Source organism: Aythya ferina (genome assembly GCF_964211825.1).
Source record: "Aythya ferina genome assembly, chromosome: 7".
Taxonomy (NCBI): domain Eukaryota; kingdom Metazoa; phylum Chordata; class Aves; order Anseriformes; family Anatidae; genus Aythya; species Aythya ferina.
Genome location: NC_140302.1, coordinates 27,077,122 through 27,104,411, shown reverse-complemented (window position 1 = coordinate 27,104,411; position 27,290 = coordinate 27,077,122). Strand labels below are relative to the sequence as shown.

Below are 27,290 nucleotides of genomic sequence, written 5' to 3'. Positions count from 1 at the left end.
TCTTGTGGTAGAAGTAATTGCACAACACAAACTTGTGAGGACATTTTCAGCATATTTGTACAACTTCATTTATTTAGTTATTAGGACCAGGTCTAAGAAACAGAAACAAAACCACTTTCTCCAGCATTCGTTGAAACAAACAATTCATTCTATACATCACATTCTGTATAAATTTATAGTATGTGATTCTATGCATCAGCAAAATCCCTAGAGAGGTTGTAGTTATTTAGGCAAAAGTGCTTTTGTTCCTACAGCTTATAGATGCTCTCCTGGGTAAACTGCATACCAGCATAATAAGCTTGCTAATAGGGGAGGCCTAACAATTTCCATAAAACAAATGCATTTAGAACAGTTTAATAAACAAGAGGAAAAATATCTGTGGGATTTGCAGGGTGGAAGCTAGCAAAATGTTATCTTCAGTGGTAGATATTATACATTTTTCCACTGATTTTAAAACTAAAACCAGCAAGCGGCAGCTTCAGACATCTCTCATGTTCTGAACCTACTTTTGACAGCATTTTGTGATTTGTGATGGGTGGTTTGTTTTTGAATTGTTATGGGCTGGGGGAAGCCTCGAGGCAGCACTGTTGATAACGCACATATTTTCCAACCCCATGATAAATTTCCCATAACTGCTGGCCCACAACATGACTTTCAGCAGTTTGACTGTTTCACATTTGGATACAGCAGTGTCAGTCCATTTGGTGTGATAGCCTTGGAGCTATTACACCAGAGATGTGTCTTCCAAAGATGAAAGACAAACATTTTCAGAACTGATTACTTTCAGCGCTCAACTGAGGGAAAACTCCTTGAAGCAGCTTAATTTCCAAAAATACCGCATGTTGCATTCAGAAGGCTACATTTCCCTTGAGAAACTCTCACACTGGAAATCCTAAGTCAGAGATGACTTCTGGAAGGTATAGTCAGAATCTGGGCACTGACTGTAGCAGCATTGGTTGTTACTGGTTAGGTGATGCTTTATTTCGCATGCAAAACCAAGTAAGCACACGTATTTCAGCACCTCTGCATCACTACCGCTGAGGTCTATGCTGTTTTCAAAGCCTGAAAACCTGCCCTGTCACAGCTGCAAAGGAAGTGACAAGAGAAGAAAAACATGGGCAGCGTAGATCAGCAATTCATTCCAGCCACTGCTGCCCAGCTGCTTGCGCAGGGAGGAATCGTCCCATTTCCTCTCCCTGCCCCACAGCAGAGTGGGCCCTGCAGTGTGCAGGAGAGTGTACTGGGTCTGGTGAAATCCAGGCAAAATCCAGGCCAGTGTGCATGGCAAGAAGCACAGGGAGCAGGACAGCCACGGCCACTGCTTGCTGGCAAGGATGAGGTGGGACATACCCTTAGTCTTTCCTCTGAATATAATCCCCTCACCTCCCAAGGGATTTCAGGAAAGGGGCAGAGTATGGGAGAAGAGGATGGTACCAGTAACAAACACAGACCCTGCTCCGCCAAACACCAGTATATTTCATCCTACTCGAATAAATTCGTGAGGCTACAGGCAGTTTACCTGTTTCCTCTAACACATTTAAACAAACAAGCAAACAAAACAATCCAAACAAAAGAAAAAAAACAATACATTTTTTCCTCCCTTAGTTGAAGTAAACCCCCATTCAGGAACTCCAAATCATTGCTCTGGATTCCTTATTGCTGGGTAAAGCCACACAGAGCAGACTCTCAATATGCATCACTGGCTTTTTCTCCAACACCTGCTGCTCAAGAGCTCTTTGCTCATTAGTAACAGCAGGTCACTTTTGGGCTTGCTGGATCTATCAGGCAGGGACAACTTCTCAAACTGCACAGCTACTCCGAAGAATAGCACTAGTAAGAAAACGCCAAACCTTCGATAATTTTCAGAACCCGTGTCTAAGTAACTAACTATTGGAGGGCTATCCCTCTGCAAAAAGGCACCAGGAAAAGCCATCTTGCCCATCTCACTGAATATATCTGATTTGCTAAAAGTACAGGTGTGGGTACCAGCACGTGGGAAGAAAATCAATACTGCAGAAGTAGGACTGGGACCTTATCTCCAAATGGAATTACAGAATCACAGAGTCATTAAGGTTGGAAAAGCCCTCCAAGATCATCTGGTCCAACCATCACCCTACCACCAATGTCACCCACTAAGTCATGTCCCTCAGCACCACGTCCAACCTTTCCTTGAACACCTCCAGGGACGGTGACTCCACCACCTCCCTGGGCAACCCGTCCCTATACCTGACTGCTCTTTCTGAGAAGAAAAACAAGCATGAGAACAGTATTTTTTTTTTTAGCAAGTAACAATGATGAAATATTTCAGCACTACCTCTTTAAATACGAATCCGTAAAGTTTAGATGTATGCTTCAGGAAGATTGTATAATCTCTGCAACACCTACACAAGTATTCAGTGTTATCAGTGGGAAACTACAAAAACAGAGGATTTGCGGCAATTTAGAGTTTTCCAAGGAAAGTAAATCCAAATTCTGTGGTTGACTGGAGAGCAGTGCTGCATGCATTGTTCAAAATACTTTCGCTTTTTACTTCCTTGGAACAAATGACTTACTGATGGGTACACAGAAGCAGCAAACTATTTATTTATTTTTAATCACAAGTATAGCATGCTTTACATTGCCAGTAATCTCACTATACTGTTGCAGCAGTTCCACTGCTTACTGAAAGCACGATCAGCTCTCATAAATCTTCCTGTAATTTCAATTCTAGCAGATCTACACTGGGCAAATCCATTGAGGGATAGTTTACTACACTGTTCATTGTCTGCCACAGCAAAATCTGAGTTTCTCATATACAAGAAACACACGCAAAATGCTTCTTTATACTTTCAATCCAGTTTTAGAGCAGGAAGGAAAGCATGGGGGGAAGAAGGGGGATGCAGCAGCACTCACACTGTGCAGCCCCAGGAACTCCAGGGCATAATGCCAGCTCTGTAAGAGTTAGCTCCTTTCATAGCTGCTGAAATACAAATAATAAATAATAATTTATCACAATTATTTTATATTATATTAAGTACTGTGCTATACAAGGCAAAACTCTACTTCAAACAGCAAAGCAGACACAGTGAAGTTGTTGATTTAAAAACCTCACAGAGATTAAAAGCTTTATTAGACCTACAAGGCTGCAAAAATATCAATGTATCAAGAGGGACAAGAATAAACTTCACTGCATCAGAGAAACTCAACTGAGTGCTACAGAAATAACCCAAATGAATCCTGCAGGTGTACGCGTGCCAACAGGCTAATCCAACACGACCACTCAGACTACTCTTTTTTTCCTTATACAGATCAAAACTCTTCCCCATGCAGCACACCTGCCCAGGACAGGTGTTTTGGGCAGAGCAGGCTCCAAGAAGAGCGGGCTCCAAGCCTGCATGCCACTCACATCCCAAAACAGCCAAGGGTGACTGCAGCAGTGGGGTTTGAAGAGGTCTCAGATGTGCTACACACCGAGGATTTAACAGGGAAAGGTTGTGAAAGGTGTTTAGAGAACCCATAGCCTCCACGGACAGCCACAGCGTGAGGAAGCTGCTATTATTACTCATGCTGAGAAGGTGCCCAAACAAATGGACAGACGAGGTGTGCAACATGCATTACTGAAATAGGGAAAGTGCAAAGTAACAGAGTTCTCATTCCTCATTCACATGATGAACTACAGAAAAATAACGTTTTCACATTCAACTCTTGATAACAAATTCATTAGGTCCTAGAAGAGGGGTTCTTTTGCTTAAGCTCAGATGTTTGCAAACATTCCAATTCATTGTCTGAAGTCTTCCACTAGGCTGAAGTGAATAATTTGCTAGACTTCGCTGGCTGTACTGACTAGACATCCATCATAACAGAAGCACATAATTCACAAGTAGACATCCATATTGCAGACATCTTCAGTTATGCAAGACAAATGCTGCTCTGCCACACTAGCAGGGTACATGCAAGACTGGGGAAGTACACAGCAAGACAAGATCGCTTAGTTATTTTAAATACCAAGGGAGAAAAATGACAAATGGTGGATTTTAAAACAAGAGCCTACTCAGTAAATTATTGCAATTCACACAGCAACACAGGCAGCACACTTTGGCATGTGTTTTTCCAGGCTTCTCACTAACTTCAGAGGTATCGATCCCCTCCAGAAGCCGTATTACATACTGATTTTCTGCACTGCGACACAAAGCGGTATGAAACGAGCGCAGAGCAGTTACCAAGCAAACAGCAAGATCTGGCAACGGTGGTGCGAATGTAGACGTACAGCTAAAATATGCTGCGAGAAAATGTCACCAGCACAAACAAGCTTGCAGAATATCAAGTGCAGGAGCTGATAACATAACAAGCGCTGAGTGAAAATACATCTGATTCCTTAAAAAAATATAAATCACCAAAGATGTCAACATGCGGGGAAGAGAGCAGAAGGAATGGAGATGGGAGGAGGAATGGGAAACAGTAATTTACATTTTATTGTATTTTGTGATCAAAATACAGGTTTACTTGGTTAGGAAAATGTATTTCCATGAAGGCTACTATAAAGCAAATAACCTTAAGAGGAAATGGGGCTTAACAAGCTCCATAAAAAATTTTTAAAGCAACTATAACACTTTCCCCCTTGTTCCCCATAAATGCTTGGAGCTAACGTACATCTTGAAGACCAAATTTTCTGTATTTTGTTATTGCTGTCATGAGAGGATAAATGAGCCAAAGAGTCAGCAAATGCATTAAACAGCTCACACTTCTGGACCTCAACAAGGTATTAAAATCTTTCTATTACACTGTTAGTATGACACGTAAATAAGCAAAGTGATGCTTTCTATCAGAAATTCTTTAAAAGTCCGCAGTGAAAGCTGAGTTAAAGCAAAAACAAAACCCACACATCCATCAGCCCATTACAAACATCCTGTTACACTGTTTGGTAAAGGCTAATTTAAACCCAGCCCCCTTATACCACAGCTAGATATTTTGGGGTTGAATTGCTACGATGAATGGCAAGCATGGAACATTATAAATGGTGGTGAAGATGAAAGGGTTGCTGAATACTTTTCTGAAGCATGCAGGTTTAGCAGCACCCACCTACAAGCATATGCTTTCTTCCATATGACACAACGTGTGCAAGGAAACAACAGTGCTAACTTGATGTTTAAGGTTTTTAAAAGACTAGAATAAGTGTATCTGCAAATGCATCTCCCCAAGGCCTACAAAAACCAGGTTTTGTCAAAGAAAAAGGCTCAGTGGAAGGAACCTGACCTCTTTTGTGACTTTTCCCTATTTTACAATTCCTTGGTACCAAACTGGTACAGAGCTGAGAGGTGCAGGAGAGGGCCTTTCTTCTGACCTATTAAACTTTTTTTTTACTTTAAAGCTATCTCACCACTGTTATGGTATTAAAATTTTACACAGATCAACGTTCAGCTCTTTTTTCAGTTACTTATCTTTTCAAATATCATCAGCAACTTTATATACAGTTGAAATGCAAATCCTTCCTGCTCATGGTGATAAGCAGCTGAAAAAAATCCTCATGGCAGACAGCCTTATTGCTCTGTGCAACTGTTTACTTTTTCAAGGGAGATGTCATGAGAACAAGTGTATCAAGCATATCTTCCTTGTAATCAGGTATTTTTCTCTTTTGCAGAAAATGTAAAGTTCATTAAATGTCTACTTTCTCTTTCAGATCATGAATTCATACACATACAATGAACTAGCAGGAAAAAAATGATGTTTGAATCTATTACAAATTTTTTAACACATAAAAAACGCTTTCAGTCTACACACAAAGTTAGACATCTCAAAGAGGCTGCATCCATGGAAGAGCTAGCACAAAGCCAGAATTAGTCCCAAGAATTTTTTTTTTTTTTTTTTTTTAAACTCTTGTACCAGATACAAGGAAGACACTATACCTTATTCATTACGTATCCTCTTACCAAGAAGCAAGATCAGCAGTAACATTTAAAAAAAGCCACAGGCATCCAGCCTGACTCATGCCAATCACATCTGAAGACAGCAGAAATTTCAGACTTGGCAGGATTTCGTAGGACTCTACTGACCATGCCGCATCCACCACTCACCACAAACCAAGTTTTACCTACATCTTGTGGTCAGGACTTGACCAAAAGCAAGCAAACACATCTAAATATAGGTTTGCAGTCACATACTATGACCACATATAGGATATTTAAAGTACTCAATATAATACAGTTTATTTCTATCCACTTCTTCTTATGATCTAATTATTCATTGACATCCACGGGTTTTACACAAAGTTATGCTATGGTATGGCATTGAACTTCTGGTTATTAAGTATGTATATTCTTTGCAGAGAAACATGATTGCAGAATAAATAATTGTGCTTTTGCATTTTAAGATACCATCAGTTTCAATTCTACAGGCTGAAGGAGCAGACAAGAACCAGCAAATTGCACGTCCACCGTAAGACTGAAGAGCATCAACCTATTTGAAGTGTACACGTTCACTTTTCCCAAACCACACAATAAATGATATATGCCCACATATTTACCAATTCTGTGGGGTTTATTTATTTGTAATGATACATACCAACTCACCTGTATAGACTCGCTGGCCTGTGGTACTTTGACTATTTCTGGAATGCTTTTAAGATACTGAAATTGTGTTTGCCTATTTCCATACCTCTGATCCTGAGGTAGCTTTAAGCAATGGATCTCAGTTGCTAGATCAGCATTTTCACTTGGAGTTACCTTACAATCTCTTGGGCAAATATTATCTGCTCCTGGGCAATTAGCTACTTTTTTTTCTTCTTCACTCTTTTTTTTTTTTTTTTTTAAAAAGATTTTAAGTCTCTTCTAACAAACAACTTTTCAGTATGAAATCATTTCTCAAGATTCAACTGCAAAGTTCCTGCACGAAGACTTCGCAGGGAAGTCAACTTGCATACAAATCACCTAGCTTTCATTCTGCGCCTTATCTTCTCTGGGCTCTCCTTTCACACTTGGGCCATCCATCAGCTCTCCAGCCTGTCTGGCAGGACTTCCATTTCCTGCAAGTATCTGAAATGATTCAATATAAATGATTTATCATAGGCTCTCATGTCTTTAGTGAATTGTTTCTCAGAATATCTTTTGGCCAGCCTCATTATACTTTAAAATTTAATTTGAGAGAGGGTATTTTTTTTTCCTTTTTATTTTCTTTGTTTGAACACAGCTTCAGCTTTTGAAAGATGTCTTCTTGTTTCTAATAGATTTCTTAACTCTGCCATAAAACTGTCCTTGTCTCTTACAAATAAAAAGTGGCAAGAGCAGAAAAAAATGGAATATGACATATTTGATATAGGGCATGTATTTTATCCAACCTCTAATACGCTGCTTTACTACCTGTGAGATTCGATTTCCTTACAACCAGCTTCCTCATTTTCATCTATTTTTTTTTTCCCTAAATTAAGAACTCTACCATATTGAACCTTCTGGTTATTTCTGCAAAGATGGTGAATTACAGTCTATAACAGCCACAGATACAATGTGAGACCAAGCACTTGAAATCACAGCCCATGCACACAGGATCAGATCAAACTGCTCCCCGTCCTGCAGGTTCTTTGATCAGCTGCACCCCAAAGCACCCTTTTGGCCCAAAATATCACTCTTTGTTCTGAGTGAGTGATGAGTGAGCAATACTAGCATTTTTCATTGTACAGAATTAGAAGTATAACTCATTACTGAAACAAATCCTCTGTTTCACCTTGAGGCTTTCTTCAACGTCCAGAAGCTGTCTATCAACAGTCACCTCTGCCTTGCAATTATGGGATTTCTTCCGACCATCAAGTTCTGACACATCTATGGCCTCGCTAAAAGACACACATCACCATTTTTAATTATTTCTTCCCACTGGCATTTTGTAAAACCTTCAGGTGGGAGAAGGCATTTATTTGGTCTATCTGTAGACTCTGTGCTCTTTGTCTCCCTCACTCTTCATCCCATCTGAGCTGATTTTTGCTAATCTGCACCTTTATCATTGGAAGATTATTCCCAATTTCACTCCTAGAAGGCAGGACACGCCAAGCTGACTTCACCAATAGCTGACTTCCTCTCCCCCTTAAGTTTGAAAACTTGTCCACGAGCTTCTAAAATGTCGAGTACCTTTTGTTGATTCCTTGTTGATTTAGCACGAGGTTGTCCTTCCTTTTTCAGATCTTTTGATTGAGTTTTTCCTCCTATTCATAATTGAACAAAAGCCTCTTTTCTCCATGCTTTTTCACAACCACAAACCAAATGTGTCTCTGCCTCAGCAACAGTTCATACACGATCCTGGGAACACCTCAGACCACTTCCCCAAGGGTTCCTGCATACATTTGACTTTTGAAACTCTGTCCTACCTGTACTGCTGGTCCCTGGCTCCTTCCCAGACCTTCAGAAAGATCTGTTGAGTTTCCTCCTGAGGTCTAGGATCATTGCAACCACAGGTCTTCCTTCTCCCTAGCACACCTGATAACCAACTCACCCACTGTAGCCTGACTTGTCTTTAATTTGGATGTGACTTGCCAGTTACCCTGCTTCTACTTAAATTATTTGTCCCAATTACATATCTTAATCGCAACTGCTTACATGGAAAACAATGGAAGCACTGGTGTGCACATGGCAGGGAGCACAAGTGTGCAGGGAGCCGCTTCAGCCACAGTTCGAGTATCTTTGCAAAAAATGACTAAATCTGTCTACTATTGGAGCTATCCAATTTTCAAAGCTCCACTTCAGTTCAGCACCTCTTTACCCTTGCCATACTGATTGCAAGTACTAATTTAAAGAGAACATCATTACACAATTCCAGCTGTGCTTCTGTAAATTATGAGCTCAACCCCAATGGCCAGGGACTAAACACCCTGATGAAGGTGTTTTTGCAGTAATTCAAGTGTTTAGGGATAAGTAAACTAATTATCAGTTGTGGAATTTAAATATGATCACTGAAGGATGAAACTACTACTGACAAAAAGGACATATTAAATGTTTTTCTCTGCCTTGCTGTACTGGATGAACAATTCCTGCTGTACTCACTTCAAAGACGACAAGGTCATTTTTACAAGAACTGCCAAGATCATGATCAAATAAATTCGTGAAGATACCCTAATGTACAGTTTATAGTTCTAAAAAAGCAACAGGAAGTTAGTTTCGACTTTAAAAGCTTACTGGAAACGGCAGGTTAAAGAAATAAAATTAAAAACAACACTGATAAGCCAAAAGTATAATATTTCCAGCCTTATTTCTCCCACAGATTACTTCTGTCTACTAAAAATATTAGCATTGCATTCACCTGTTCATATTGATAGGTCTATCCACGAAGTGCTTGCAATATTCTAATTAGCTACAGGGTCCTGTGAAAGTCTCAAAGCTATGCAAAATTTAAAAATATCTTCACATTTTACCAACTCTTGCTCTTGGGTTTTACTCTGGAAAGGCTGTAATGGGCACACCGGTGTTTGTGTCAGACACGGAAAAGTCTCGAAAAGGCTTCAACTAGCAGAGGTGGGAGGCTGACATGGGAACTGTCAATAGAATTTGCTATACTAGAGTCCAGTTACCAACGTCCTGAAAGCAACACTGATATTTTCTGAGGCTACTTCCTCCTGCAAGCTTGAGACTGGTATCAACAGGCTTCCTCCTTTAAGAGCATTCATAAACTTACCTCCTTCTGCTCCTTCACAGGAGCATGCCAGTGCTCCTAATATCATTTATTCACAATTTTATAACCAGCCTTGTAACTCTTGTGATTTTTATTATTTTTTATACTTTTTTTTTTTTTAAATAAGGATCACATATCCAAAGAATGCAAACAATGTAAACAAAGGGGCTTGTTTTGCTGCTCAGTAATTACATTTGGGGTCTTGGACTGCTTTAGCTTAGAAGAACTAACTTAACCTTAATTTGCAGCCTACATCAAGTATAATGGGTCTATGACATCCTTACAGTTAAGCACAGACCTAAGATCAAAACAAACAGATTTGATTCATCAATCGTAAGTCATCATTTTTATGCTAACCTTAATTCAGCAGCATGGATAAATTATACTTAAAATCCAAAGTTCTAATTGCAGTTAATTCCAAACACCCACATAGATAAACCTCAATCTGAATGGTTTGATGCAAAATCCTGTGTTTGCTTCTCCATATGGAGGCATTGACACCACGCAATAGCAGCAACTGTTGACCACTAAAAATGATTCCATAATACAGACTGAGCATAAAAAATGGACTCACACTCACTTTACATCAGAGATATTTTTCCCCCCATCCTCTCTTCACCAAGACTCTCATCAGCTTAAAGATAACACAAGACAAGTCACGTTTCCTAGCACCCTGTGCTGATAACAAGCAGAGGCTACAGCCTTGGAAAAACTCAGCTAACAGCACAGGCCCTTTAGGAGCAGAATTAAGAGAGCCTCAGCTGCAAACCACTCGACTGGCATTGTTTTACCCTGATATGCCGGGGTACACACTAAACCATGTCTTAAAACTCGGTCCACATTTAACAAAGTTGAATGCAAGATGTTCTCTGTGAAGAGTGACTGCTCGTTCGCAGAATGACAGAGCCCTCCTGTTGTTACAACTGAACTGTTGGGAAGTAAATCCAGCTTCAGCTGAGGCGCAACAAAAAGCAGAGTGTTTATTAAACTGACTTTCTAAATATCAACATTTGCTAAGAAGGTCAGCGGTACTATATACAGTCCAATGCACAAAGGGAAAAGAATAATCCTAAAAAGACAGGCTGTTGTTGAAATTATTAAATCAGTATCGAGTGGATGGAAGTTTTAAGGCTTATAATTATTTTGGAAAAAGTTCAACTTTTAAACACTCATTCTTCATTCATTCCACTCAGCTTATGAATAAAACCAAACCAGACTGGGTTGCTAAAAAACAACCCAACAATCTCCACTGTAAGTCACAGTGATGAGCTGATACATATCTAGCAACATTTTTTTATGCTCATAAAAAGATATGGTATTTTTAAGCCATCAAGTACAGGCTTGCTCCTGGACTAAGGAGCATTTTAAAAAATAAGCGTGGTGTGGCTGAGATAGGGTGACATTTAAATTTCATTAATAGTTATAATGCTAGCAAAATGGAATTATTTTGCCTTTTGGAAACAATATCTAGATCTGTCTTTTTTCAGTTATAAGCCTATTGATGTATGCCAATCTGCAATGCTGAATGAAAATTTTCAGCTTCAATTCCAGCATCACATAGAAACAGCTGAAAATTTGATCAGCATGTCACAAGCTAGTAATTATATCACCTCATTTTTCCAGAGCTGGTCTTCATTAATTCATCATTAACAGGATAAGATAACACAGTCTGTGCTACTAACTTTTAACAGCCTGCTCTCATCAACTGAAAAAGCAGAAAACCAACAAGTTTGTTCAAAATAGTTTTTTTGTTTTGGTTTGGTTTTTTGTTTTGTTGTTGTTGCTTGGTGCAATCCAGAGCTCCACTGCTTCCCTCCCACTGCTCGGCTGCATTCCCTCCCTGCAATTCCCTCTGGAAACGACAGCCAAGCTCCCCCGATTCCAGTGCAATCGGATACTTTCCATTCATGCTGTCCTCTTCCTCTTCCCGCCTAGCATGAAACTGCTTTATTGCACAGCCCAAGGAATTTGACAGGGAATGAGATACAGAAACTTATCAGCTGCCAGAAAACTGCTTCCAAGATAGGGGCATAGGAAAGGGAAGGGGAAAAGAGTGGTGAGCCATCCAGAGCTCTTCAACACCTTCCAGGTACTTGTGGAAAAAAAGCGCAGTGCCCATGGTTCAGGATTTTAACTTACTGAAAATAATGCCTTTGAAAGACATATTGTCTTTTTCCTAAGTCTACAACAGGAATACTATCTAAAGAAATCCTGCACAAAGCCTAGATCAGCTACTAAGACTTTAGAAGGCTGCATGAATTTGGTTGTCTTCCTCGCAACCATGGATTGCGGACACAGCAGCAATTCTAGAAGTACCCTGGGTTGATGCTTTCTCCTCTTGTACTTTAAAAGCTTCCTCAGCCTCCACTGTTAAAGCTCTTCTCTTACAGCTTTCCACTGCAGTGAGAGGGGGGTTAAGTTTAGCCAAGTCTTGCCAGAACAACTTTGACATTGGATCTCTTAAGACAGAAAATCTTCAGCTTGGTGCTGAAGAAAGAACCAGCTCCTATTTTTCAAATGGCAATTCCTGTTGAAGCTGATGTTTCTCAAAGACCTAAATCACACAATCTTTTCATACGTGTAATAAAGCAACAGGAACTACATACAAAAGAAGTGCTTTTTCATGAGAAAGGCAACAACTGCAGAACGGTCGAACAGGATCTCCCTTTGTCTTTTTTATATTCTCTTTGATTACTTTAGCTTGCACAATATATATCCCACACCGCGTTTCATTTGTTTACGAGTATCTGGGCAGAGCTCCAGCGCTTTGATACAAGCGGTCAGAGGGAACAGCTGAGTTCAGCGCGAGCGCTGCCACCAGCGGGGAGGGCTGGAGAGGTGGAGGAGGTACAGCACCAGCATCACGTCCAGCACAGCACGTGGCTGCCACCAGCCAAGCAACAGGGACTGAGCTCCAAAACGTTTCTTCAGCTGAACGGGAAAGCAGTCCAACAAGCGAGGAACTCCAGTTCCAGAGAAGTACAGAAAATACAGTTGTCTTCACGCCCCATACAGATCTCTTTTTCCATTCTAAGTGGAAAAAAATGCAGACTGCAGACACAGTATGAACAAATATTACTGTCAGCAACTACAAATATTTAGTGAGAAGGTTAACCCAAAAGACTTTCCTGCTCTGAAACCTCTCATGCTAAAAAAAAATAAAATATCTTCAAATTGATTCATGGCAGAGAATGAGACATTCCGATTACAACATTATTTTATGTGCGCAAGCCCAACTGCATGTTTAGTTTTGTTTCTGTTAATGGATTGACCAAGTAACTTATTTTCGCAAATATTTATTGGGAAGGGTCATTTAAGGCAGAACTGCACTTGTACCCATATCCTGCTTCATTATTCACGCAGATATGACTATCAAGCCGCTGCTGTTTGAAGAGCCCTACCTGGGAAGTGGCCCAGATGACAAAAGTGCCCAAACCAAGGAGGCTCACCCTGGGCTCAGCACTCAGTGGGGACAAGAAAGTCACACTGAGCAGGAGGACCCCAGGCTTCTGAGATCCTACGGTACAGCTGGGAACTGATGGAAGGAGGTGATCAAGCTTTTCACATTGGCCTGAAATGGCATGTATCCAGCGGTAAGCACTTATTAAGCAGTTTCCATTGCTCCAGCCTGGGAAGGGGTGAGATTAAATGGATTTTGAGTCAATGGTCGTCATAACTGCTGGCCTGGGAGGGTGAGGGCTGGTAGGAAAATGGAGATCATGCTTTGCAATGTAAGAGACAGATGAGTCAAAAGATGTACGAGTCAGAAGTTGTATTGGGTGAAAAAAAGCACAAGTACATGCTTAAAATAACCCCACGAGCAACATCTAGTCCCTGTGTGGGCTCTGAAGGCCCAGGGCTCAACAGCACAAAGCCCGCAGCAGCCGGGTTAGAGGCACAACCTTCACCTGCACCGTCACAGTCACCCTGCAGACAGGGCCTGGACCATGAGTGAAACTGAGACACAATAGACTGATACTTAGGGAGGTTAGAGACAAAAAGTTTGGTCAGCTCCAACTTCGGTAATAAACAGAAATGTTTCGGTAGTTGTCCTAGCCTGCCCTGCATTGACTTCTTCCTCAGTGCTGGGTGTAAGGTGATTTTAGAGCTTTAATTTCTAGCAAAACTAGCAATGCCACTTAGAGCCTAGAAACACGCTTCTTATGAGACAGACTGAAAAAGCATAAAACCCCCACAGATTCACAAGCATCTGCCCTTCCTCACAAGGACCATGCATGCAGAGGTGAGCAGGCAGCCCAAAAGTTAAGGATCAACTCCCAGTTTTATCTGACCAGGTTAAATGCTTCTGGGGATTGCTGCTGGCCTCTCTGCACTTCAGGGCCAGGATGACTTTCTTTTCTTTTCTTTTCAAACAAAAAAAGCAATTTAGGCAAGAAATTTGAACACAGATTTACATTCATCTTCCATCTGACTATATTTTTGTACTGTTTGCTTTTAGCTTGATCCCCAAACAAAGCAGGAAATAAGAAGCTGTGTTCTCCTACTGCTACAAGGCGGTGCACCAGCCTGGAGTTATTGAGCAAACCCATAAGCCCCCCAGGTTACATTCTTCCTACACCTGCCGCCTTGCCTTTCAAGTGAGCCCTGCTCTTATTAAAAGGATCAGAGGCTGTCCTCAGGCATCCCCTTTCTTTGAAGCAGCAGCCCCAGCTCCATTTTAAGGAAAGGACCGCTTGGTTCAGACCTTTGTCAAACAGCACGACAGGTTTAAACAATTACTGAAGACAGTGCATTTGGATTCCAAGCTCCTCTTGCTCAGTCTCTAGTTTTAAAAATAATATTTTTCTTTCTGCTAGGGCACTCCTGAAATAAGTGCTCCAAACAGCAATGATCCAAAAGGCATTATGGAAAAAAAAAAAAAATCAAAGCTGTGACATGGGTTATCAATAAAGAATCTCGTCCCACATGGAAAAATGAGAAATATTTGTTATTTTTCAGCAATCAGAAAGACAGTGGTGAATCCTGACAGCTTCAGACAGAAGGGAATAATAGCTCCTGGGATATGTTACCCAAATGAGCAGCAGCAGAGAAGGGAGAAGGATCCTATAGTTTCCTTTAAAACCGAGTGATTAGCAGTGTTTCCTTAAACTGCTGGGAAAGTCTGCAGCCTGGAGCCAGCCACATGTTACTTATCAATGCTTCGAATGCAGGGCTAGTAAAGAAAGACCATGTCTGGTTCCTTTTGCAATAGGGAAAATCTCTTTTGAAGTCTTTTAGAGGGACTGACGAGGGAGAAAGTGTCAGGAAAAGGATCTGACAGGTTTTGCACAGTCAGGGGCAAGAAGACGTCTGGAATAAAATCTCTTGTCTAAATTGGGCAAGGAGATAGAAACCTCTCCTTCAGCATGGAGACGCCAGATAAAAACGTCTGAGGCTCGCCTGTATCTCTTTTCCAGTTGCACACAAATTCCTTCCCGTGCTTTCTGCCAGCTCCTGTCTTACCAAGAGCCTGGGGGCGCCTGTGCTGGGGAGCACAGCGCCTACGGCACAGACAGACAGCCTGCCGAGCCCCTGGGAACTGCTGGAGCTTTGAACACCCCAGGTACCATAGAAGGCCTTGCTTAAAAAGGTGGAAGAGAGCAAAGAAGGGACTCCTTAGTCCCTCAGCATTTCTTGAAATAAAAGGTACCTCCAATGAATACGCTGATGATGCCACGGCTTCACTGCTCTGGGGCAGGATTTCTCTGTGTTGCCAGTTCTGTGCCAGCAACTAAGCAGAGCAATTTTGCACCGCCTGCCATGTAAGTGTAATCACCCACTGGCAGGCCAAGAACTGGACACCTTTCATTTTTACCAGCACTGTAGGCTGCTCTGCCCTTCTCTCAGCTTCCCACCCTCTGCGGACACCACTCAAAAGGAAAACACACGTTATTTTTTCCCCAATCGCAAAGCCAAAACAAATGCTTGATGTAATCATTCTCTAAAAACTCTATTGGAAGTAGAAATTTGAGAGATTACTTCTGTATGAACCGTACTCTTGCCTGTATCAGACTTTTGTATGTGGCGCATGAACAACCTACACAGCTATAAATACATTCACCTAGCATAAACTCCTGCACAGGGCAGAAAGCTGCAGAGCTCACTACAACAGCATTCCTAAGTAGCAATTTCACGTATTCTTATGGGAAGAATACAGCTTTGTATCTCAGCACTATTCAGTTTGAAGAGCATGGAAGGATGCAGTAAGCTCTTACTTAAAAAATGTCTGCTTTACATTTTGACTTCTTCCTTGCTTCTGCCTCAGCCCTGCATTTGCAAGTTGTTCCTGTGCTTCTGTCAAAGAAATTATGTTCCAACTAAACGTATAATCAATGGACAGAAATAACTTTGTTGTACTCTTTCATCTCCAGTTTCTTCTTTATGCACATGAATTTATTTGGGAAGAAGAAATTCAATAACATCTGCTATGGCTCTATCTGCTTATCCACTCACTCCCCTCTCTTTCCAAAATCATGACAAATAAAGGAGATAAACTTTCTCCAACTAAAAAAAAAAAAAAAGAAAGGAAATCCATAAAGCATTGTGAGAATGTTTGCTGCCTATTATTATGAAAGTGAGGAACACAATATTGTATATCCTAGCCATAGCACAGTAACACTTGTAAGTCAAAATAGAAGTGTCTGGAAAAGGTATAAAAACTGAAGAGTTCCTAACTTGTAAAATATCAGCTACTGCTCAGCTTTTGCAGACTTCATACTCCTCCTTTTGCAGCTTTAGGAATCATACAAGTAACAGTTAAATAAAGTGCTGAATTTTGTTAATTACCGTGACGAAGGGCCAAGCTGCAAGCATTGCCTTTACTCAGCTGGGATGGTTGGACCAGTGGGCAGCACCCAGCTGGAGGCCATCTTGCTGCCCATGCACATAGGAAGCTCTGTGTGCCCTTAAAGCAAGTGTTAGGCAGTGCTGTGCAGGCTCCAGCACTCATCCCAAAGCTAATGCACAGCTTCTCCCCACAAAAGTATTTTACACAACCGTAGTGAGATTAAAAAGCACAGATAAAAACCACAATTGCTTCAATAAAGCCACTTTAAAGTGGCAGCTTGCTAATTCAGTTATCCCCCACCCCCCAATTAAAATCATTACACTAAATGACCAGCAAGAACACAGCCAAGAATTCACGTAATAAAATGTTTTGGGTACCTTGATTTTTTTCCACAGCTCTCCTTGCTCTATTAATGCAGTTGACCTGTAAAGTAGAAAAAAAGATTAATGACTTGTGGTAGGCTTTTCAGTATTACTGGAATATGCTGTACACTTAAAACTTTAGAAATCATTAACACAACATTAGGTTTCTTGAACTCTTTTTCAGAATATTTAATTTAATTATGTTTTACTTTGATACCATACAATGCATTCTTCATTAAAATAATAAATCTCAGCACAGGGAAGTCTCATTTAAGAGTGCCTGGGTGGGGAACCCAGCCATGTGCCTCATGCACAGCGGGCTGCAAACAGAAACCAAACCCAGCTACCTGCTGAATTTTGTAAAATAACCCCCATATTCTGTAATTCCTCCCCAAGCCAGCAGCTGAACTTCAGAGCAGCCAAATGCCTGCTGAGCTGCTGGGCGGGCAGACCCTGACCAGGGTGGGAAGCAGAAGAAAGAGAAGCACAATCAAGAACACAATTCCCCTCTTTGAAGGCAGGCAGCTTCATAGCTGCTGGCATGCAAAGTTCACACGGCAACCACTGCCTCTCCCTGACCCCTTCCTACCACCGAGCAGCTATGGGTTTCCCTCTCGCCTTCATCTTTTAACATGAAAGTAAAACGAGTAAATAAAATAGCGATTGTTTGCTTCTATCATCTTTTGTCTTCTCAGTCTTTGAGCATAAACTGTCTCCAGTCAAACCCAACAAAATCTATTTCCATCACCTTCCCTTTTCCCTTAACCACTCCTCTGAGGAAAAACAATTATTTCCTGGTGGATGGGGGCCAGGCTCCTTGATTTCATACACGCATACAGAACACGTGCTTTTATTAACTTTAATTAAAAAGATCGACTCATCGTATATTAGACTTTTTATGCCTTGTGACATTGAGCTCTACCGTCAGGCACAGATGGTGCTTCTTTCTAACCAGCTAACCATTTGTATTTATCTAAATTGAAACAAATTTAACCATCACCAGCTTCGCCTTGTTACTCCTGCAGGAGTTGAACACTGTATCCTCAAGCATTACAGGTTTGGTCTTCTGAGTACATACAAGTACTTCAACAGTTTCAACACTTCAGCCTAGCCCTTTCTCCTTTACTGAAGTGTGTGGATTATCCAGTGCTGTTGTGGTTTCAACTGCACAGAACTGACTTCGAAAAAGAAGTGCACAAAAAGTAAGTAGAACGATACAAAACTAATGTAAGGCACTGCTGTCACAAGATATTCACAGTCTACTTTCCCTACATTACTGTGTTAGAGAAAGCTAGTTCCCCACTCACTAGAAAAATAAACATTGCAAAAAGAAACTCTGGCGTTGTTTTCAGCCAGTTTGCACTCGGGAGCAAAGGACGTGCTGGCACTCAGCATTACCCCAGGTAAGCAGCCACCACTGGAATTCCCCTGCCTTCAAGGACAGCAGGAGCATGAGCTGGGGGCAGGCCTGGGGCATGTTTGCTCCTCACCGAGCGCACCCAGGGACCCATGGCAGAGGCTGGGGAGGGCAGGGGACACGGGCTGGCACCAAAAAGCACCACGTTACAGCCAGAGCACTCCACAGCAGCAGGAATTCAGACACTTGAACGTGGCCATTTATTCTTGGCATGAGTACGGTTTATTTTTCATCTACTTCACGCTGCTGGAGATAAGGGAATGCTATTTCTATGTGAGCTCCTGATCAGTTATTTTAAGCGTAGCTGTCACCGGCAAGAGGAGATGTTGTGTTGCAGGCTGGCAGCTGCTCTGTTAGACCTCAGTGCCCTCCTCGGCTCCGTCAGCCCAGGGCCCAGTGGCCCTTATGGTGGTGGTCAGCATGTTTTAGTCCCCTGGAGTCCACAGTACCCACCATGGGGCCAGTGCAAGCCCTGGCAAGCAGTGGCCAGGCTGTGCCCCTACCTTGGAGGCCAGAGACCCCACAATGGTCAGCAGAAGGCAGCAGGGAGGAAGACCGCTAGAGCCATTATGCTAGAAATGGCACAAGCCCCTGAGCAGACGCTTTTCCTGCTGCTTGTCACCAGCTCTTTGCTACCAGCCATTTCTTCCCCTTCACATCCCTGCTCCTCAGTAGCACTGCACGCATTTTCATAATCTCTTCCCCTCTCCCCAGTTTAAAATTCCCATAATCAAACAAAGAAAACCCTCAACAACTGTAACAGTACCACAACATTGGTGTCATGTCCTAATTCACTCTGCTTAATCGATCAGGGTCTTCTCATCCCACCCTACCACTCCTGCGGCATGGTTGAGAAACCCTCTGGTGTAGGCACTGACCAGCAGTTGGCTTCGCTGAGCTTAGCACCGCTTAAGACATGCATGAAGCTTTCTTCACTAGAGTAAAGATTAATTAAATGCCTCTACAGCCAAAATGAAATTGCACATCTAATACCGAAGGATGTAGATCATATCAAGGACAGGGGGAAAAATATCTGCAAAAGGACTAAGAGTCATACAGTAAACATCATCTCAAAGCCAGCTCTCAATTCAGGGAAAATGAAGACATTCTTGGATGAATGGGCTAGGAAGAGAGATTGATTTTAACTTGAGATATGACAGCGGTAAGACAAATATTGAACATGAGCAGCTTCAGAAATTTGGAATACATCTGAATGAATGCATATGTCAAAAATTAGACATATTACACAAATCCTAACAGGATATTGAAAACACAAGTACACATTAAATGTTAGAAGCCTTCAGCCTGCAAGACAAATGGATTTGTGTGTCAAAGATGCCATTTCTCTTCTCGAGAATTAAAGTGAAAGCCACTTGGTTATTTGAGAGCTTTCCCCTGCTCACTCAGAGAAAGAAGTAATGTTTTAGAGCTGCATCCAGAAAGTATGAGTAATCACAATGATGGATAGTCAAGGAACTGATGGGATATCCCAAAGAAACATCCTCTGGAATGAAAATATAATCTTCAACTACTCACATTATAATGGTTGATCAGCGCATATTAAGAAAATACACTTCTGGTTTGAATCCAAACCTTGAGTGTAGAAAGCAAAGCCCTAGTAAATATTTAAGAGAATTTTGAGTTCTGAACTGAAGAGCTGGCAACTTTCCCCCCCCCCCCCCTTTTTTTTTTTAAATAACAAACAAAACCATCAAAAGATTGTGCAACTCTAAAAGAGCCCTTAAGGAAACAATTGGGAATTTTTCATAACATGGTATTTCCTTATACCACTGACCACAGGAATGCAAACAGTTCCACCAAACAGAGATTTCTTCATTGGAAACAACTGACAATCTAACCATGTTTCCATCTTTTCCACTCTCAGCTCTCAGCATACAAAATAGATGACATAATAGGATACAGAAGTGGTGTACAATCACTATCAGGGCCATGAGACTTCTCTACTTAAAGCTCAGCAACTGAGAGGTATACACAAATATACTTCCAGAAGGTTAGAGAGAGAACTTCGGTTGTATTATTGAGCATCATTGCCTAATGATTATTATTTTTTTAATTGCAATTTCTACTCCTTTGTTGGATTTCACCAAAATATACCTCTCTCAACCAGAAACCCCAAACCTCAACTCTATTATCAGTAAAAAGACTCAGTCCTGCAGCATTCCCTGACAGCAAGATGGGGAATGCCAGTGAGGAGCTTTGCTATGAAAACCTGGGTGGTTACTTGAACAGTGGATGAAAAAAGCACTAATGGTAGTATACCCCTCGCACCCTATACAGTATCTCCTACGTTAGCCTAATGAATAGATTTCCGCTACAACTTCTCAGTTCACAGTTGTTTCAATAAAGCTCATCACCACTACAAATCATCCCTGAAGGAAGCCAAAAAAAAAGCATATGGGAATGTGCAATGGCACTTCCAGTACTAGAGATCTACTGGCCTTCAGACCCTGTGTGATGATAGCAAGCATCAGAGACACTCCAAGGGAAATGCAAGACAGGCCTCACAAAGGGACTAGATTTTCTTGACAGCTAATTAACAAGTTACTCTATCATGGAAAAAGCAATTAACACCCTGTGCTGAGCTTCATGTAGAGAAGAGAGAAAAAGAGGAGAAATGAACATAAGCAGTGATAAAACCAGAGAGTATCATCAGAATTCAGAAAGGTACCAGGAATGCAAAGAGGTACTGATCATCACCACCCTGACAAATATCTGTCATCACAAATTTGCAACTCAATTAAGTGAAGATTTTAATCAGGGCTACAACTGAATTTAATTTCTCTCCACTGCAGCTGAAGGAAAGCAAGTGGAACAAGTCATAAAAACAGAACAAAAACAAAATGTGCTACAAAGAGCCCAAATTATTTTCAGAAGGAAAAAAACAAAGCAAACAAAACTCATGAAAGACAGAAAGCTTGATGTTTTTAGTGCGCCAGACAAGTCAACTCAAGAAGTTTGGATGGTATGAAGACAGACAAATGCCTCAACTTCAGACAGAGATGTTAGAAGAATTTGCTTGTGTAGGAGGATTATTACACCAGTACTCAAGAAATCCACTCTTAGAATGACAGGATTGGAAATTTTGGAATGCCCCATTTTTGAATTAAACAGATCATGGAAAAAAATGCTCAATGCTTCTCAGAAAGGAGGAAGGGATATGGCTCTGTCATCCAAGGAGGCCCACAGGGCCAGGGAAGACATCTCCACACGAAACACCAAGCACGGCCTTCTTTAAGGAGTTACGACAGTCCCAGCTCACAGCTGGGGAAGGGAATGCTCCCTCTTCTTTTCAGTTATAGTATCAGCTTTACCCTTCAGAGAAGGCCTAAAACACAAAACCCAGACCTGTATTGTGAGTGTTAATAGATGAAATAAGGATTACAGAGTCCCTGGGGATTATAGAAAACCCCGTCCATTGTCAGCATGCTGCTCCTTCAGCCTCCACCAGGCCCTTCGTTGCTCACAGAACCCACAATGTAGATATTCTGTGGGGGGGTGAACATCAAGGAGAACATCAAAGACACTCAATGTTCAACATTTCTATGACTCATCAGTTTTAGTTCAGAGCTGCCTGGAGCACTAAGTGACTACTACCCTCAATCTACCAAAAAGGGCCTCTGGTCTTAGATAGCTCACCTTCTCTGAAGTTACAAACACATGAGTACTCCCTTCCTTTTTAGTTGATGCTGAAGTTCTAAACGTAAAGTATAAAAAAAAAAGCAACTTGGCTTAATGACAAATAGTACAGCAAAAAATATTTCTCTAGTCATTACCTTAATTAGATAGCAAAATAAAACATCAGCTGATATGTTGAAGTCTGTACTGAGATTTAGAAGACTACTCGAAAGCTATTTTTTTAGTTTTATTACTCTCAGTAACACAGAGGAAAATGAACACTAAAAGCTTTTCAATTTAATCTTACTGATGATGCTATACAGAGAACTACCCTGTGCTTTGACTACCCAAACTATGCAGATTGTAAGGCAAGGCAGTATTTAGAATATACCGCATATTTCCACAATTAGAGCAGAGTAGTATCAAGCTATGCCAGAAATGATTTGCTGGTTCTGATTAAAAACACACAGTTCATTTTTATTTTTTCCTACAGTTGCTGCACCAAGATGCATGATGAGAACAGCAAGAAACTACAGAGCAGAGTCCATGTAACACTGCTACTCAGGCTGAGCTTTCACTACTGTCAGTGCAAGCTTTAGCATGAGAAAGTAGAACTTGATTTTAGACAAACGTGACAAAGCTATTTAAGAATTTTTAAAAGGCTTAAATTATGAATTCTGGCTCAGCTAAATACATGTACATATGAAAATGCTAATTCAGATTTCCCTTACTGTTTGTTTGTTACTCCATTTACCTCGGATCCCACTATAAAAGGCTCAGTGCTCAGCAATTCAGTGTTATAAAGAATACAGCTGCAGCCTAGAATCTATTTTAATTACTAACCATGTTCAAGCAAGTTTGCAAAGATCTTTTCAGGTAGGGTATTTTAAGCACTGCATTATTACTTAAACTTAGTTGATATAAATGCAGTCCAAGTAGTGAAAAGTGGCAGTTTCAGAAATCACCTGAATGGACTTAAGGGTCTGGATGACAGGCACAGCTCTGTAACAGGCGTCCTGCCTGGCCTTGGGAAAATCATTTGAGCATTGCATACCTCTGCCCTGCCTCGCCCCCTTGAAACAAGGTGAAATCCTGACTGAAAGCAGGATTAGTCAAGCTCTATTCATTCACACTTGTGAATATAGTGCATCTCTTTCAGTGACTAGTATTTCAAAACAGACAAAATACAAGTGCTCACTGTTGGCTTCAAGGTCTGTCAAGGGGAGGTGGACTATGCTCCCTCATCCTTAATTACAAAAAAAGAAAAAGCTACACACAATACACACAAAATTTTTCAGTTGTCCCCAAGGTTTGGGTAATCATCACCAAAAAGCCATCTAGCATTTTCCAACTGCTATTTAAAGCCCCTGCCTACCCACCTTGCATCCTGATCTTATTTTCACAGCTTTCTTTGTCCCGTACCACATATATTCTGATATGACGACTCTTTAGACTTTAAATCTCTATTGGAAAAAAATATCTTAAATTCTTAAAAAGAAAAGAAGATACAAATGCGAAAGCCCAACATGATTCCTCTCCTACCTTTTGCTATTCCAGGTTTCCTGCTTTCTTCTTGTCCCTGAGACTGAATGTCATTTCCACCAGTCTTTCAGTGTCAACTCCAACTCATTAGCTTTTGCTACAGTCTCATTATGACCACCAGATTTCATCTACTAATATGCTGCACTGCACACTTTAAAAATTGTTCTTGGCTTCTCACCAGAAGCTATCCACCCCAACCACTCCTACCTAGTGGTTTCCAGGACCCTACTCTCAGCAGTGCACAGTTGCTCAAAAATGTCAAGAGTGCTAGAAGCGTGAGGAAATCCCACCCTCCACCCTTCGCAGGTCCGTCCTTTCATTCTTTGCTCCAACTCCTGCATTCAGTTTTCAATGCACTTACAACAACTTTATCGCTGGTCCTCTTCTGCTATTGCCATGTGTGCTCTTGTCATGAGAACTGCCTATCAGCATTCCTTAGACTAACCTCCTATGCCTGGGAATCACAAATATACTAGTTTGCTCCTAGGAACCAGCCCTGCACTTATTTAGTCCTTTTTTATTCTCAGCCCAACACGTCCTCTGCAGCATCCTCACCTCAAAGAAGGCATGGGCATTTCAGGGAGCCAGACTTCTGCCCCTGGGTCTGACATATGATAATAAGACAAGGACCCTGGTATGTGTACTTGACACGCTGTTCTCATTAGACTTGCACAGAAAAAAAACACACTTAAACATTTGCAGTTACAGTACTGGTATAGCAATAATGGTCTGCCCAAGGATAAAAAGCAACGCAAAGTCTGTAGGGAATCTTTTCATACTTTTTTTTTTTGTAAATAGTATCAATAAGATCCAACACATTCTCACGTTAGATGTCATTTCAGAGCATGGTTTTTGCAAACTGTCTCTGATGTTTTACTGCAGAAAACACCCATTCAGGATGTCTTTACTAGGAAATGATGCGATGCCTGCTAACTCGATGCTTGGACCACCTACGTAGCCATTGATTCCTTTCTAATCCCATCTTTTCCTTTCATATCATGTTCTTATTTTTAAGTCATCAAATCTACAGCAACCCTACACCTGCTCCAGCACGCAGATTTCTCCTCCAGCTCTGATGTGAAAGTGTTTACCCCCATTGTACCTCAGCAGCATTACTACTGAGCGGTTCCAGCAAGGTTACTGTGATTGCACATCTCACTCTGAGACTGTCCGAACTTGTCTCCTACCACACCCAAAACCAGAAAGAGAAAAGAGGAAAGGAAAAGGAAGCCCTGCAGCCACAGACTGGAGGGAAGCCTTTCCCCACACCCCACAGAGCGACTGAGTGCATGGCACAGCCTGCGTGCCTGGTGGTAGACGAGCTGAACACATTTCACAATGTAAACTTCAAGTGTCTGGTGCTATTTTCTTCCAGTAATAATTTCTGGATAAAGTCATAGCTGGATTTGTAACAACAGCACTGCTGCAAAGGTAATAACAGTGTGCACACAGTTCTTTAGATCTTTTTCCTCAGCTACAAAGTACCAAAACACTCATTTGTTGAAACAAACCGTATTTGGAAGTTAAACAAATGATAACTTTAAAACTGACCATCTCCACTGCTGAAAGAAAACCAAAAGAAAAACTGCTTTTATCCATTTTCTTCCTACTTTCTGATAAACAAACAGAAACTTTGCCTCTTCATACACTTTCATTTAACCACTATCATGAAAGGCTCAATCCAGCCCCAAACCTCAGGAAGAACTATACTTTTTTTTTTTTTTTTTTTTTTTTTTTTTTTTAAAGTCTGTAACTGCATTTTCATCTTTCACTTGTTCACCTCTGACTTCTACAAAGCTTAATTCATCCAACCTCCACCCTAACCCCTGGGAGCATCTTGTACTTTCCAGCCATCTGGACTGTATTTACTTTACTAAGAAGTTAAATTTGTTCCTGAACAAAGAAAACCCCTTACTATCTTCCTGTCATGTCTGCACAGTTATTTTCTAAGTTCTTATTTTCTCAGAAAAAATTATGCCCTCTGGGAAGCTCTCACAATCTTTTCTGTGAGCTCTACTGGGGTCATACAACTTCTTCATTCACCCATTTCTAGGGCTGCTTTTTTTTTTTTTTTTTTTTTTGTAAGAAATTTGTATTTTTTCCCCTCGGTTTTCAATCCCTCTGCACAAGAGCCCTTACAAACAGCACTGAACCTCACACACAATAGAGCAGAACGATGGCAGCTGTAGCAAAGCATTCAAAAACCAAATTCACTCAAGTGAAAGTGACAGTTCTGCAAATGAAATCAGCTGTTGCCAAAACATGATCAGAAACAAGTTTTAAAAGCAACACAGACTGAGATTTACTTTCGGAGCCCTACCTACTTCAAGGGCCTTCTGCCACAAGCACCACACTGTGACCCTGTCCCAGCGCTCAGACGCCCACACGTCGATGGAGACTTGCAAAAGTCTCCCCAACTGGTTTTTAAGCATCAGCCACATGTTCTTAAAAACCGCCTGCTTTTATCTGTTTTTATCTGTGCTGCTGTAAAATTCTTCCCTTTTAGTACTTTTTATAAGCCTATTTTTCAAGGCACACTATCTTTTTCTATCAAAGGTAGCCAGCTACAGCTTATCATTAAAAGCTATTTTGCAGCTTTCCTCTACCCCTCTTGACAGGCACGAGAAATCTGCATTAAGTTTCAATGAAAGCCAGACCGGCCCCTTTGTTACTGACAAAATTCATGAAAGCCATCAGCAGCGCATAAAAGGCAGCTAGCTAGCTTTATAATTGGGAATTGAAGGTTCCTGATGCTTTGTGATGCTTGACTCAAACATCTGATTCATTTGAAAACTTAATTTAATGAACTAATTTAATGGCTGTGATAAGGGAAAAATGTTAACATATAACTATACGGTAACAGAAATTAGGAAATACATACTGAAAGAAAAACACCTTCAGGGGTGACTGCTTAAAGAGAACTACCTGCTGCTGTTTATTTTCTGGTCGAGCTTCCAAATGTAATTCAAAACAAGTGACCCTTCAGAGGAATAATGATTTTTAATGAGCACGTCAAGTATTTTCTTATCTCTTCAACGGCTCTTCTGGAATACCAGGGAGTAGGAGCTCAATTACGAACGTGCAGGAGGCTGCATACCACAGTAAATTTGTTAGAGTAGAAAATGCACATTGTATAAAGAAAACAATGAATTAGAAATGCAACTCAACACATCCACGTGAGAAATGACTACTGAAATAATTCACCAAAATACCACCACACATAAAATAATGCAAAATAGAAAGTTAATATTTCGCATCAAACTCTGTGGCCACACAAATGCTTGGGTCAGCAGTACTAAGAGGCAGAAACACTTCCCTTGCCAATGTTTACCTCTTCCACGTCTATGAAGCTAAGGCTTTAATGCCACATTCACAAAAACCCAAACATGCTGCCTCTTCGCAGTTGCTGTTTCCAATTTCTGGACTGATTCAACAGTATCCCTTTCCAGTTTTTTCCTCCTCATCTCCAAAACCCACAAAGGGCCACCAGTATGAATAAACATGTTTTGTCATTAAAATCAGCTGAAACACAGTGAAGATGCAACACATTTCTGTTTTTGGGAAGCATTGTTATGTTATTTATCAGAAACAAAACCCCGGGAGATCTGTTACCAATTGAGCAATATCTCCATTAACGAAGACTTTTTTTCCCCCTCTTGTATGATTTCAAGCTGTTCAAATTTTCCCTAAAATTTGTAATTTTTTCTTTTAGAAGTGAAGACATGGACTTGAATAAATCAGACAACTGCATTGCCTTTTCTCAAGACACGAGCTGAATGTTTCATGCAAGACACAAAGAATGTTTTGCTTCAAGCAAGGACATCTCACAACTTTATCAAATGAATGGCAATCACAGCTTAAGTGCACTCTGTTCTTTAATGCTTCTAAGTTGGAAAATGATCTGTAAGAGAAGATCAACTGC

At 41.0% G+C, this 27,290-nt stretch overlaps 1 protein-coding gene across 3 annotated transcripts in view; it reads right to left on the bottom strand.

Annotated features, from left to right (window-relative positions):
* ADD3 (adducin 3) overlaps positions 1-27,290 on the bottom strand; it is a 95,726-nt gene that overhangs the window by 44,202 nt on the left and 24,234 nt on the right. For 2 of the 3 annotated variants that reach the window (XM_084525708.1, XM_084525705.1), the window contains exon 2: positions 16,789-16,834. The gene's annotated coding sequence lies outside the window, so the exon portion shown is untranslated. Of the gene's footprint in view, positions 1-16,788; positions 16,835-23,368; positions 23,467-27,290 lie in introns of those variants that run through there. The other variant, XM_084525706.1, reaches the window with a different exon arrangement.